We start from the raw sequence: 14,650 nt of genomic DNA on the forward strand, positions 1-14,650 counted from the left end.
TTTTCATTGAAACGGACTTTGAGGAATCTCGTCCCGTCAAAAACGTCCGTCCCGGCCCACTTCCTCCGCTTGATAGGAGACACCGGCTCCACGCCCCACTGCTTCAGTTTAGTAACAATTTGATTGTCTGTGACATACAGGGGAAGGTTCAAAAAGGAGACGATCCTGGTGTCCCTCGTAACTTCCGATGCCACCACTCTGGAGTTTCTAATCTTGAAGCCGTCCAGCAGTCTTGTTTTCCCTTTCGGGTTACTCATCGTGAGCTCCCATCGCTTGTCGCTTTTCGACCTGCAGCCCAATACTCTCCCACACGTGTTGTCAACCGCACGCAGAAGCTCCATCATGGAGATTTTGTCTTCTCCCTCCACGTCCACATTAACCACCAGGTCTCTATCCATCTCTCTCCCTTCCCCCTCCCTCCCCGCCGCTTCCGCTGCGACCGCCGTCTCTTTCACCAACCCCATTGCTGTGGCCCCTCCACCTCGTCTCTCTTTTCGTTTCTCCGCTCGACTCTCCACCACCACAAATTCTCCTCTCTCCCCCTTCTCCATCACGCTTTCTGCCTCAGTCGGATTCGCGTCCTGCTGGGGCTTCTTTGTTTCCGCCGCCATACCTCCATTTTGTTTGTCCGTCTGCCCGTCGTCGTAAGTCTTGTCCGGTCCGAGTGTCCTTGCCGTCTGTGCCATTTTCGTGCTTCTAAAGCCACAAAAGTTTCCCCCGTGCAGCAGAAAGCTGCTGGGGGGGAGTTAGAAACGTGATTTTCAGAGACTGCTCTCGTTTCCCCGTCGATTTAATGTCTTTTTCGTCCGCTCCGCCGCCACCACGCCAACCCGGAAGTTATCAGAGTGGTATGGCCGTAAGCCGTCAAGCTTGAGTCTTGCAGCTTTTTCATAGATGAGTTGGCCGCCGACCTTCTTCTTTCTGTTGGCAGCTTGTTTCACCACTTTCATCTTATGACAAACTCCATCACATCCTATCGCTTTTGCTGTCCAAGAAGTCACGTTTGTAATGTAAAAATATGACTTAAAGTGTCACGTATCAGGAGCGAACCCAAAAGCAGACGGCACAACCAGGTAAGGGAAGAATCAACTTTTTATTGAAGTAACCGATCTCACGGGTAGAGCAGGAGTCGGCTCAGTGGCAGGTAGGCAAGCAGGCAGGCAGGCAGAAGTCCTTGAAAGGCGACGTTCCAGCCAAGACTGGACCATAGTGGAGGCTTTTTAAGGGTGATGATCGCGTTGATGTCAAGGGCGAGAGGCTGTGACAGCGAACGCTTAGTTGTCAAGGCAAGTCCAGGGAGAGAGGCTCTGACAGGGGGGGTCAGCAGGTGTCAGGGGCAAACGCTTTGATGTCAAGGGCGAGAGGCTGTGACCGCGAACGCTTTGATGTCGAGGGCGAGAGGCTGTGACATAAAGCTAACTAAGATACAGAAATTGAGAAGACTTTTTACTGGTTTCTGACCCAAATGTTTGTCTGGTTTCACCTATACGTCAGATTTTTCAATTGGAATTCAGTAAAATAAAATCAAAGTACTTTGAGATGATCGTAGGGCTGAATAAAAGGCTTACAGCACCTGGTATTCCCAGGCGGTCTCCCATCCAGGTACTAACCAGGCCCGACCTTACTTTAGCTTCCGAGATCGGGCGATATCAGGCTGGTATGGCCGTAAGCCGTCAAGCTTGAGTCTTGCAGCTTTTTCATAGATGAGTTGGCCGCCGACCTTCTTGTTTCTGTTGTCAGCTTGTTTCACCACTTTCATCTTGTAGCCGGGTGGTAAATCTGTTAAATATGTTCAATGATTTTCCACTTAAATTTAGTATAGTTTAACTGTTAATATATGTAATTGTTACACTGTCAAGCCATGTAAAATGTCATTTGATGTATTTAAATTGTGAGGCAGATTGTGAGTGTATTTTTATAGTTTTGGTTGTCATTGCATGTTTTGACCAGTAAGTGGCAGTGGCGGACTTTTATTGTAACTCCGTGCAAGTTATCCAAGTGCATCTTGGGTATTCTTTCTTTTTTTCTTGTGTGGCACGCCTGAAGATTGCGGTGTGACAGTGCTCTGACTCCGTAGTAAGTAAGGGTAAATATCTTGTGAAATATACCTGTAACATTATTCCAAACAATTTTGTATGTCGGTAATTTGACAAGATGGTTTGATTTAGACGCTACTGGAGTTGATGTTCGGTGATTTTGGGCGCGAGCCGTCGACCGCTGTTCGCCATTGCAGGCATGACAAGGTAATGTTGGCGTGAATAAAGCCACACCATGCCATTGTATTTGGGATGTAAAGGTTTTACATGCATTTTAATTCTGTTTAAAGGTAACTGACAGAGTGAGAAGTTGCGCGATCTTCAGGAAGTTCCACATGTCTTTGTTAAACCCTGTTTAACGTACATAGTCCACTGCCGTATTTTGCACCGTATTTTGTATTTATTATTTCCCTTTTTTTAAATCTTTTCTGTTAAACTTGCCACATCTGTGAACATTTATGAGCTGTTTGCTCGAAAGACACGGGAATGTATGCACTCAGTAAAACGATCTGCATTCGAAGGTTCAAACAATAAAATTAAAGCTACAAGAACCCCGGAAGTAATTGTGTCCTGTGTGGTATCTAATTCCACGGGCTACATAATTTTGGTACCAGGAGTGGGGTGTAGCTAAAACATTTTTTTTTAAAATTGGCAACAGAGTGGCTTATTTTTACTTAAAAAAAAAAAAAGAAAATACGGCAGAGGTGAAGATTGCTGGTGACGTCCGTTGGTGTTGAGTCTGAAGCCATCCTGCTGTGGAGGTGGTGACCAGCGAGAGACGACGTGAGGGGCTCTACAAGGTTCTGGTGCTTCCTGTGTCACACGACTCAGCCGTACCAGCGCAGAGGACTCCAGCGCTAACTTCAGCTACAAAGACCAAGATTCAGCAAGGCTCCAAGTTAAAGACTGTCCTTGTAGTATCCTTGAACCAGGTTTTGAACTAAATATCCTCATTTATACTGGACTGAGTAAAGATTAATATATCATTATGTCTAGTGATTCTGGTGATGAAGGGAGTTCACGTAATGATAATGGCCACACCTCAGGTGGCATAACGGGTATAGGTGAAGGTGCTACAAAAGAAATGCAGACCACCATGCAAGAGCTTGCCAGACTGCGAGATGAGCTCACCAGGTTAAATGGTGAAGCAAGGGCTCAGAGAGCAAGTGATAACAGTGCACCCACACGTTCATACATCTACGTTCCAAGAGAACGCCAGATCCAAGCATTTAGTGGGGAGTGTGGTACAGACAGGAGATCTGTCGAAGAGTTTATTGAAGAGGTTGAAAGGGTTTTAAGATACAGAGAGCAAACAACAGAAGAACAATGTGACTATATACTATCTCTATTGCATGGCCCTGCATTGGAAGAGGTGCGACTATGCATGAGGGGTCAGTCAGTGGGGCCCAGTGATTTATACTCTTACCTGAGCAATGCATTTGGGGAAAAGCGCAGTTCCACACAGCTTTTGCAGACCTTTTACAACCGTAACCAAACTGATGGAGAAGACCTCCGTGACTACTCCCATGCACTATCCCAGATTTTGAGCTCTGTAGTGAAACAGTCCACAGATGTAATACCTAATGAGAAAACTGTGCTCAGAGACCGGTTTATTGAGGGTTTAAGAGAAGCAGCACTCAGGCGTGAACTCAGGAAAATGGTTAGGGACAAACCAGAGAGCAGTCTTCTAGATGTGAGGAACGAGGCCCTCCTGTGGGAGATGGAGGACAGCAGGTCTCATCGTCCCAGGGTCATAAAGAGCAACCAAGTTACATCAGAGGTTCCGGAAACCCAGTGCTCTATTATTAAAACAAACAATGACCAAGGTATTGCATTAAATGATGTTCGGAGAGCAGTAGCCCATCAAGAAAAACAGCTAGCAGAGTTAGGCAAAACACTCGCTGATCTAGCCTTTGCTGTAGGTGAACTGAGTAAGCGCAGCACTCAACAGACATTCCTAGAGCCCAAGCCACGACCTAGACCCCAGCCAAAGTTCACACCAGATGGTCAGCCTATCTGTTTCAAGTGTAGAGGCATAGGTCACATTGCAAGAAAATGCTCACAGGCCAGAGGGGGTCAAGGGGACGCAACACCTAGTTCTTATGTAGTGCAGGAAAACTCGCACCCTCAGTTGTCATGAGCCACACAACTCGAGGGGAGGAAGCTGGCTCACCAAAAGAGACTCCAGACAGAAGCAGGATCTTAGAGCGTGCAGTCGGAGAATGTAAAACTGTTGAGGTGAAACTACGAGGTGTTACAGTGTCCTGCTTACTTGACACTGGTAGCCAGGTCAGTACAATTTCTGAGAGTTTTTTCAGGGAACACCTGTCAGTGAAAGGTGAAGACATTCACCCGGCATTTGAGTGGTTAAAGATCACTGCAGCTAATGGATTAGACATACCCTATATGGGCTATGTGGAGCTTGATGTAGAAGCCATGGGTCTGACTATCCCAGAGCGAGGTTTTCTGATAGTTAAAGATTCTGAACACTCTTCCTCTGTTCCAGGTCTAATAGGGATGAACATTGTCAAAAAATGCAGAGAGCTAGTACACACTGAGTTTGACACCACACTGCAGGAGAGGTTTGACTCAAACTGGAGAGAGGCTTTTAATCATCTTCATGCAGTACATGCAACAGACAGACTCTCTTTCGCTAGGGTAGCTGGTAAGGATGTAGTCCATATACCTGCTTCATCTGCTGCTACAGTTATGGCTAGGGGACTCAGGACTGTGCGTGAGGATGGTTCTTTTTTGTTGCTGGAGTCTGTGGGTGTCCCCGTTCCTGGAGGTTTGGTTGTTGTGCCTACTTTGGTTTCATCGGGCAATCACATTTTTCCAGTCCGAGTCATGAACATGTCTGATGAAGATATCTGGCTAGGGCCACGGACTAGGCTAGGGGTTTTGACTCAGGTAGACTGTGTGAAAAGTGATGAGCTTTGTGAGGTACAGTTCCAGAGAATCTCAGCAGACACTGAACAAGTGAGTATCAGTGAACACCCCGAAACACCGACAGATGTGCAGGAAATTCTCGGCAAGCTCAATTTTTGTGGTAGCCCAGAACAGCAAGCACAGCTGACTTTGTTACTGGAGAAGTACTCTTTTGTGTTTGCAACAGAAGATGAAGATCTAGGCCACACTGACAAAGTACAACATGAGATCCATCTGACAGATGACATACCTGTAACACAGCCATACAGACGAATCCCACCCACACAGTACAGTGAAGTCAGGGAACATATTGGCAAGCTGCTTAAAAAAGGGGTCATTCAAGAAAGCTCTAGTGCTTATGCTTCGCCCATAGTACTAGTGAGAAAGGCAGATGGTAGTCTGAGGCTATGTGTCGAATACAGGAAACTCAACTCAAAGACAAGACGTGATGCATTCCCGCTCCCGAGAATTGATGAGAGTTTTGATGCGCTGAGAGGGGCAAAGTTCTTTTCGACCATAGATCTGGCGAGCGGATACCACCAGGTAGCTATGCATGAGAGAGATCGGACTAAGACTGCATTTACTACACCGTTTGGTCTGTATGAGTACGTGAGAATGCCTTTTGGTGTTTGTAATGGTCCAGCTACATTTCAGAGACTTATGCAAGTTACTATGAATGATCTCATTTTTCAGATACTCCTGGTCTACCTAGATGACATCTTGGTTTTTTCAGAGACATTTGAGCAGCATTTGGAGAGACTTGAGACTGTGTTTAAGAGACTGGCAGAGACGGGCCTTAAGGTGAAGTTGCAGAAGTGTGCTTTTCTACAACAGTCAGTAAAGTTTTTGGGTCATCAGGTGTCAGCAGAAGGTATAGGAACTGACCCCTCCAAGGTCTCTGCTGTTAAGAACTGGAAGGTCCCAACCACTGCCAAAGAGCTGCAGTCGTTCTTGGGTTTCTGTAGTTACTACAGGAGATTCATTCGAGGCTTCTCACAGATTGCCGGGCCACTGCATGACCTAGTCAACAAATGTTCAGGTGTGAAGAAAACAGGGAAAGTAGGTCACCAGTTTTGTAATATGTGGACACCAGAGTGTGACTCTTCCTTTGAGCAGTTAAAGGAAAAACTTACCTCTGCTCCCATTTTGGGTTTTGCCGATTTCACACAACCATTTGTAGTTGAGACAGATGCTAGTCCGCATGGATTAGGCGCTGTATTGTGTCAGCAGCAAGGTGACACCAGACGTGTCCTAGCATATGCTAGCCGCAGACTACGCCAGGCTGAGAAGAATGACCGAAATTATAGTAGCATGAAGTTGGAGTTGCTTGCCTTAAAATGGGCAGTTGCTGAAAAATTCAGGGGTTACTTGCTTGGTTCAAAGTTTGTTGTCCTGACTGATAACAATCCCCTCTGCCACCTCAAGACAGCCAAGTTAGGTGCTATAGAGCAGAGGTGGGTAGCGCAACTGTCTGTTTTTGATTTCGAGGTTAAGTACCGTCCTGGTTGCAGTAATGCCGCCGCAGATGCTCTCTCTAGGCAGGAGTTTGCAGGGGAGCCTGAAACAGACCCTGACTCGGATTTTGACGACTGTATCACTGTGTGTAACCTGATTGAGCGAGGAACAGTTCTGGATCCTGGTCTTGTCTCTAGAGGTCTGGAGTGTTACAAAGTGAGACAGATCCGTGCTGGGGAGTCGAGGTCTGGTGAGACAGGTACTAAACAGGGCAACACCCCCACACTGCCAGGTTATACCAGAGAGGAGCTGGTAGGTTTTCAGGCCGGTGACCCCACCCTAAAAGAGTTTAGGGCATTTTGGGATCGGGGGAGGAGGCCATGTCCCAGAGAGAGAGCAGCCCTGTCTAGTCAAGTGAAAAGATTGTTGAAACAATGGAGATGCATACAACAACGAGAAGGGTTGTTGTACAGGGTTATCACAGACCCACGTCATGGAGAAGTGTGGCAGTTACTCGTGCCTAGTTGTTTGAGGGACCAAGTTCTAGAAAATGTACATAACAACATGGGACATCAGGGCATAGAGCGCACTGTAAACTTGCTAAGAGGGAGGTGTTTTTGGGTAGGGCTATGCGAGGATGTGGAAAGCTGGGTTAAAAACTGCGAGCGGTGCATTTTGACCAAGATGCCTCAGCCAAAAATCCATGCTCCAGTTCAGGCATTCCTGGCCTCCCGACCTCTAGAAGTGGTGGCTGTTGATTTTACAGTGTTGGAGGCAGCTTCAGATGGCCGTGAAAATGTCCTTGTTGTGACCGATGTGTTTACAAAGTTCACACAAGCGTATGCTACCAAAGACCAGAAGGCTGATACTACAGCTAAAGTTTTGCTCAGGGAGTGGTTCATGAAATATGGGGTCCCAGAGAGACTGCACTCAGACCAAGGTCGAAATTTCGAGAGTGAAATTATAGCAGAGCTGTGCAAACTCTATGGGGTTAAAAAGACACGGACAACTCCCTACAGGCCACAGGGAAACGGTCAGTGTGAAAGATACAATCGCACACTCCATGACTTGTTAAGGACACTCCCACCAGAGAAAAAAAAGCGTTGGCCAGAGCATCTGTCTGAAGTAGTATATGCCTATAATGTCACTCCTCATTCCACCACAGGGTACTCGCCTTATTATTTGCTTTTCGGGGTACAGCCACATCTCCCAGTAGATGCTTTATTAGGGCGTGAGTGTGTGTCAGACAGGAAACGGGATTGGTTGTCTGTTCATCAGGAGAGACTCCGACAGGCACATGAGAGAGCCAGAGAGTACTCAGAGCAGAAGGCAGCTGAGAGGATCTCACTGCAAAATGAGAAGGTGTATTGCCCTCCTGTGGACATTGGTCAGTTGGTTTTCCTACGTCACAGACCCCCAGGTAGACATAAGATTCAGGACACATGGACCTCAACAGTCTACAAGGTAGTTGACATCCAGGGTACCACACACACTGTTGAACCTTTTGAGGGAGGTCCCATTAAAAGAGTTCATAGGTCAGAGTTGCGACCTTGTGCGAAACCAGTTCCCAAACCAAGAACTAGAACTAGGTTACAGACCACTACACAGCCTGTAGCTGAGGATGAGCCTGAGTCACCTGAGGCTGATTTTGTTATTGTTGAGGAAGTCATCCCTCGCCGGCTTGTGCAAGTACCTAACCTGCCTCTTGCAGCAGAAAGTGTTAGTTTACCTGTGACAGCACCCACAGATGAGAGTGACGGTGAAGGACCTGAGGAAGGTTATTCAGATATGAGAAATTGTGGCACAGAAACAGAATGTGTTAATGATGTGCATCCAAACGTTAGCGACAGTGACTTGCCCATTATTGAAAACAGGGACAGGCCCGCACTAACAGAGGATGCTGGTGGAGCAGGACGTAGAACCTATGCACCTAAACCTGCCATTAGGAAAAGCAAGCGGGAAATGGCTGGATCTCATTCAAACCCATTTCATCTGCCAAAGTCAGCCTGTAATGCAGTCTCAGTCAGCACAGACATGGTCTCTAAGGTTTTGACAAGCCTGGGTGCTGCTCTCTTTGAAAAGGCCTTGCAGGGAGTATTTGAGTCAGTTCATGTTTCGTAGTCACCGAGGACGTTGACTATATTTGCAGGGGAGTATGTAGCCGGGTGGTAAATCTGTTAAATATGTTCAATGATTTTCCACTTAAATTTAGTATAGTTTAACTGTTAATATATGTAATTGTTACACTGTCAAGCCATGTAAAATGTCATTTGATGTATTTAAATTGTGAGGCAGATTGTGAGTGTATTTTTATAGTTTTGGTTGTCATTGCATGTTTTGACCAGTAAGTGGCAGTGGCGGACTTTTATTGTAACTCCGTGCAAGTTATCCAAGTGCATCTTGGGTATTCTTTCTTTTTTTCTTGTGTGGCACGCCTGAAGATTGCGGTGTGACAGTGCTCTGACTCCGTAGTAAGTAAGGGTAAATATCTTGTGAAATATACCTGTAACATTATTCCAAACAATTTTGTATGTCGGTAATTTGACAAGATGGTTTGATTTAGACGCTACTGGAGTTGATGTTCGGTGATTTTGGGCGCGAGCCGTCGACCGCTGTTCGCCATTGCAGGCATGACAAGGTAATGTTGGCGTGAATAAAGCCACACCATGCCATTGTATTTGGGATGTAAAGGTTTTACATGCATTTTAATTCTGTTTAAAGGTAACTGACAGAGTGAGAAGTTGCGCGATCTTCAGGAAGTTCCACATGTCTTTGTTAAACCCTGTTTAACGTACATAGTCCACTGCCGTATTTTGCACCGTATTTTGTATTTATTATTTCCCTTTTTTTAAATCTTTTCTGTTAAACTTGCCACATCTGTGAACATTTATGAGCTGTTTGCTCGAAAGACACGGGAATGTATGCACTCAGTAAAACGATCTGCATTCGAAGGTTCAAACAATAAAATTAAAGCTACAAGAACCCCGGAAGTAATTGTGTCCTGTGTGGTATCTAATTCCACGGGCTACAATCTTATGACAAACTCCATCACATCCTATCGCTTTTGCTGTCCAAGAAGTCACGTTTGTAATGGAAAAATATGACTTAAAGTGTCACGTATCAGGAGCGAACCCAAAAGCAGACGGCACAACCAGGTAAGGGAAGAATCAACTTTTTATTGAAGTAACCGATCTCACGGGTAGAGTAGGAGTCGGCTCAGTGGCAGGTAGGCAAGCAGGCAGGCAGGCAGAAGTCCATGAAAGGCGACGTTCCAGCCAAGACTGGACCATAGTGGAGGCTTTTTAAGGGTGATGATCGCGTTGATGTCAAGGGCGAGAGGCTGTGACAGCGAACGCTTAGATGTCAAGGCAAGTCCAGGGAGAGAGGCTGTGACAGGGGGGGTCAGCAGGTGTCAGGGGCAAACGCTTTGATGTCAAGGGCGAGAGGCTGTGACCGCGAACGCTTTGATGTCGAGGGCGAGAGGCTGTGACATAAAGCTAACTAAGATACAGCCATTGAGAAGACTTTTTACTGGTTTCTGACCCAAATGTTTGTCTGGTTTCACCTATACGTCAGATTTTTCAATTGGAATTCAGTAAAAGAAAATCAAAGTACTTTGAGATGATCGTAGGGCGGAATAAAAGGCTTACAGCACCTGGTATTCCCATGCGGTCTCCCATCCAGGTACTAACCAGGCCCGACCTTACTTTAGCTTCCGAGATCGGACGAGATCGGGCGATATCAGGCTGGTATGGCCGTAAGCCGTCAAGCTTGAGTCTTGCAGCTTTTTCATAGATGAGTTGGCCGCCGACCTTCTTCTTTCTGTTGGCAGCTTGTTTCACCACTTTCATCTTATGACAAACTCCATCACATCCTATCGCTTTTGCTGTCCAAGAAGTCACGTTTGTAATGTAAAAATATGACTTAAAGTGTCACGTATCAGGAGCGAACCCAAAAGCAGACGGCACAACCAGGTAAGGGAAGAATCAACTTTTTATTGAAGTAACCGATCTCACGGGTAGAGCAGGAGTCGGCTCAGTGGCAGGTAGGCAAGCAGGCAGGCAGGCAAAAGTCCATGAAAGGCGACGTTCCAGCCAAGACTGGACCATAGTGGAGGCTTTTTAAGGGTGATGATCGCGTTGATGTCAAGGGCGAGAGGCTGTGACAGCGATCGCTTAGTTGTCAAGGCAAGTCCAGGGAGAGAGGCTCTGACAGGGGGGGTCAGCAGGTGTCAGGGGCAAACGCTTTGATGTCAAGGGCGAGAGGCTGTGACCGCGGACGCTTTGATGTCGAGGGCGAGAGGCTGTGACATAAAGCTAACTAAGATACAGAAATTGAGAAGACTTTTTACTGGTTTCTGACCCAAATGTTTGTCTGGTTTCACCTATACGTCAGATTTTTCAATTGGAATTCAGTAAAATAAAATCAAAGTACTTTGAGATGATCGTAGGGCTGAATAAAAGGCTTACAGCACCTGGTATTCCCAGGCGGTCTCCCATCCAGGTACTAACCAGGCCCGACCTTTCTTTAGCTTCCGAGATCGGGCGATATCAGGCTGGTATGGCCGTAAGCCGTCAAGCTTGAGTCTTGCAGCTTTTTCATAGATGAGTTGGCCGCCGACCTTCTTGTTTCTGTTGTCAGCTTGTTTCACCACTTTCATCTTATGACAAACTCCATCACATCCTATCGCTTTTGCTGTCCAAGAAGTCACGTTTGTAATGTAAAAATATGACTTAAAGTGTCACGTATCAGGAGCGAACCCAAAAGCAGACGGCACAACCAGGTAAGGGAAGAATCAACTTTTTATTGAAGTAACCGATCTCACGGGTAGAGTAGGAGTCGGCTCAGTGGCAGGTAGGCAAGCAGGCAGGCAGGCAGAAGTCCATGAAAGGCGACGTTCCAGCCAAGACTGGACCATAGTGGAGGCTTTTTAAGGGTGATGATCGCGTTGATGTCAAGGGCGAGAGGCTGTGACAGCGAACGCTTAGTTGTCAAGGCAAGTCCAGGGAGAGAGGCTCTGACAGGGGGGGTCAGCAGGTGTCAGGGGCAAACGCTTTGATGTCAAGGGCGAGAGGCTGTGACCGCGAACGCTTTGATGTCGAGGGCGAGAGGCTGTGACATAAAGCTAACTAAGATACAGCCATTGAGAAGACTTTTTACTGGTTTCTGACCCAAATGTTTGTCTGGTTTCACCTATACGTCAGATTTTTCAATTGGAATTCAGTAAAAGAAAATCAAAGTACTTTGAGATGATCGTAGGGCGGAATAAAAGGCTTACAGCACCTGGTATTCCCAGGCGGTCTCCCATCCAGGTACTAACCAGGCCCGACCTTGCTTTAGCTTCCGAGATCGGACGAGATCGGGCGTTATCAGGCTGGTATGGCCGTAAGCCGTCGAGCTTGAGTCTTGCAGCTTTTTCATAGATGATTTGGCCGCCGACCTTCTTCTTTCTGTTGGCAGCTTGTTTCCCCACTTTCATCTTATGACAAACTCCATCACATCCTATCGCTTTTGCTGTCCAAGGAGTCACGTTTGTAATTTAAAAATATGACTTAAAGTGTCACGTATCAGGAACGAATCCAAAAGCAGACGGGACAACCAGGTAAAGGAGAATCAAGTCGTTATTGAAGTAACCGATCTCACGGGTAGAGCAGGAGTCGGCTCAGTGGCAGGTAGGCAAGCAGGCAGACAAGCAGGCAGAAGTCCATGAAAGGCGACGTTCCAGCCAAGACTGGACCACAGTGGAGGCTTTTTAAGGGTGATGATCGCGTTGATGTCAAGGGCGAGAGGCTGTGACAGCGAACGCTTAGTTGTCAAGGCAAGTCCAGGGAGAGAGGCTCTGACAGGGGGGGTCAGCAGGTGTCAGGGGCAAACGCTTTGATGTCAAGGGCGAGAGGCTGTGACCGCGAACGCTTTGATGTCGAGGGCGAGAGGCTGTGACATAAAGCTAACTAAGATACAGAAATTGAGAAGACTTTTTACTGGTTTCTGACCCAAATGTTTGTCTGGTTTCACCTATACGTCAGATTTTTCAATTGGAATTCAGTAAAATAAAATCAAAGTACTTTGAGATGATCGTAGGGCTGAATAAAAGGCTTACAGCACCTGGTATTCCCAGGCGGTCTCCCATCCAGGTACTAACCAGGCCCGACCTTACTTTAGCTTCCGAGATCGGGCGATATCAGGCTGGTATGGCCGTAAGCCGTCAAGCTTGAGTCTTGCAGCTTTTTCATAGATGAGTTGGCCGCCGACCTTCTTGTTTCTGTTGTCAGCTTGTTTCACCACTTTCATCTTATGACAAACTCCATCACATCCTATCGCTTTTGCTGTCCAAGAAGTCACGTTTGTAATGGAAAAATATGACTTAAAGTGTCACGTATCAGGAGCGAACCCAAAAGCAGACGGCACAACCAGGTGAGGGAAGAATCAACTTTTTATTGAAGTAACCGATCTCACGGGTAGAGTAGGAGTCGGCTCAGTGGCAGGTAGGCAAGCAGGCAGGCAGGCAGAAGTCCATGAAAGGCGACGTTCCAGCCAAGACTGGACCATAGTGGAGGCTTTTTAAGGGTGATGATCGCGTTGATGTCAAGGGCGAGAGGCTGTGACAGCGAACGCTTAGATGTCAAGGCAAGTCCAGGGAGAGAGGCTGTGACAGGGGGGGTCAGCAGGTGTCAGGGGCAAACGCTTTGATGTCAAGGGCGAGAGGCTGTGACCGCGAACGCTTTGATGTCGAGGGCGAGAGGCTGTGACATAAAGCTAACTAAGATACAGCCATTGAGAAGACTTTTTACTGGTTTCTGACCCAAATGTTTGTCTGGTTTCACCTATACGTCAGATTTTTCAATTGGAATTCAGTAAAAGAAAATCAAAGTACTTTGAGATGATCGTAGGGCGGAATAAAAGGCTTACAGCACCTGGTATTCCCATGCGGTCTCCCATCCAGGTACTAACCAGGCCCGACCTTACTTTAGCTTCCGAGATCGGACGAGATCGGGCGATATCAGGCTGGTATGGCCGTAAGCCGTCAAGCTTGAGTCTTGCAGCTTTTTCATAGATGAGTTGGCCGCCGACCTTCTTCTTTCTGTTGGCAGCTTGTTTCACCACTTTCATCTTATGACAAACTCCATCACATCCTATCGCTTTTGCTGTCCAAGAAGTCACGTTTGTAATGTAAAAATATGACTTAAAGTGTCACGTATCAGGAGCGAACCCAAAAGCAGACGGCACAACCAGGTAAGGGAAGAATCAACTTTTTATTGAAGTAACCGATCTCACGGGTAGAGCAGGAGTCGGCTCAGTGGCAGGTAGGCAAGCAGGCAGGCAGGCAAAAGTCCATGAAAGGCGACGTTCCAGCCAAGACTGGACCATAGTGGAGGCTTTTTAAGGGTGATGATCGCGTTGATGTCAAGGGCGAGAGGCTGTGACAGCGATCGCTTAGTTGTCAAGGCAAGTCCAGGGAGAGAGGCTCTGACAGGGGGGGTCAGCAGGTGTCAGGGGCAAACGCTTTGATGTCAAGGGCGAGAGGCTGTGACCGCGAACGCTTTGATGTCGAGGGCGAGAGGCTGTGACATAAAGCTAACTAAGATACAGAAATTGAGAAGACTTTTTACTGGTTTCTGACCCAAATGTTTGTCTGGTTTCACCTATACGTCAGATTTTTCAATTGGAATTCAGTAAAATAAAATCAAAGTACTTTGAGATGATCGTAGGGCTGAATAAAAGGCTTACAGCACCTGGTATTCCCAGGCGGTCTCCCATCCAGGTACTAACCAGGCCCGACCTTACTTTAGCTTCCGAGATCGGGCGATATCAGGCTGGTATGGCCGTAAGCCGTCAAGCTTGAGTCTTGCAGCTTTTTCATAGATGAGTTGGCCGCCGACCTTCTTGTTTCTGTTGTCAGCTTGTTTCACCACTTTCATCTTATGACAAACTCCATCACATCCTATCGCTTTTGCTGTCCAAGAAGTCACGTTTGTAATGTAAAAATATGACTTAAAGTGTCACGTATCAGGAGCGAACCCAAAAGCAGACGGCACAACCAGGTAAGGGAAGAATCAACTTTTTATTGAAGTAACCGATCTCACGGGTAGAGTAGGAGTCGGCTCAGTGGCAGGTAGGCAAGCAGGCAGGCAGGCAGAAGTCCATGAAAGGCGACGTTCCAGCCAAGACTGGACCATAGTGGAGGCTTTTTAAGGGTGATGATCGCGTTGATGTCAAGGGCGAGAGGCTGT

General features: G+C 47.0%; 1 non-coding gene and 6 pseudogenes across 1 annotated transcript; all 7 read right to left on the bottom strand.

Moving 5' to 3' along the window:
• Positions 1-1,561: 1,561 nt before the first annotated feature.
• Positions 1,562-1,671, bottom strand: LOC130129346 (5S ribosomal RNA; annotated as a pseudogene).
• Positions 1,672-10,062: 8,391 nt separating this feature from the next.
• On the bottom strand, positions 10,063-10,182 carry LOC130129217 (5S ribosomal RNA; annotated as a pseudogene).
• Positions 10,183-10,881: 699 nt separating this feature from the next.
• LOC130129363 (5S ribosomal RNA) lies at positions 10,882-10,991 on the bottom strand (annotated as a pseudogene).
• Positions 10,992-11,690: 699 nt separating this feature from the next.
• Positions 11,691-11,810, bottom strand: LOC130129213 (5S ribosomal RNA). The gene has a single exon (XR_008811993.1). It is a non-coding gene; the product is annotated as a 5S ribosomal RNA (ribosomal RNA).
• A 702-nt stretch (positions 11,811-12,512) lies between these two features.
• On the bottom strand, positions 12,513-12,622 carry LOC130129347 (5S ribosomal RNA; annotated as a pseudogene).
• Positions 12,623-13,321: 699 nt separating this feature from the next.
• Positions 13,322-13,441, bottom strand: LOC130129218 (5S ribosomal RNA; annotated as a pseudogene).
• Positions 13,442-14,140: 699 nt separating this feature from the next.
• On the bottom strand, positions 14,141-14,250 carry LOC130129348 (5S ribosomal RNA; annotated as a pseudogene).
• Positions 14,251-14,650: the final 400 nt, after the last annotated feature.

Source organism: Lampris incognitus, chromosome 18, assembly GCF_029633865.1.
Source record: "Lampris incognitus isolate fLamInc1 chromosome 18, fLamInc1.hap2, whole genome shotgun sequence".
Classification (NCBI taxonomy): domain Eukaryota; kingdom Metazoa; phylum Chordata; class Actinopteri; order Lampriformes; family Lampridae; genus Lampris; species Lampris incognitus.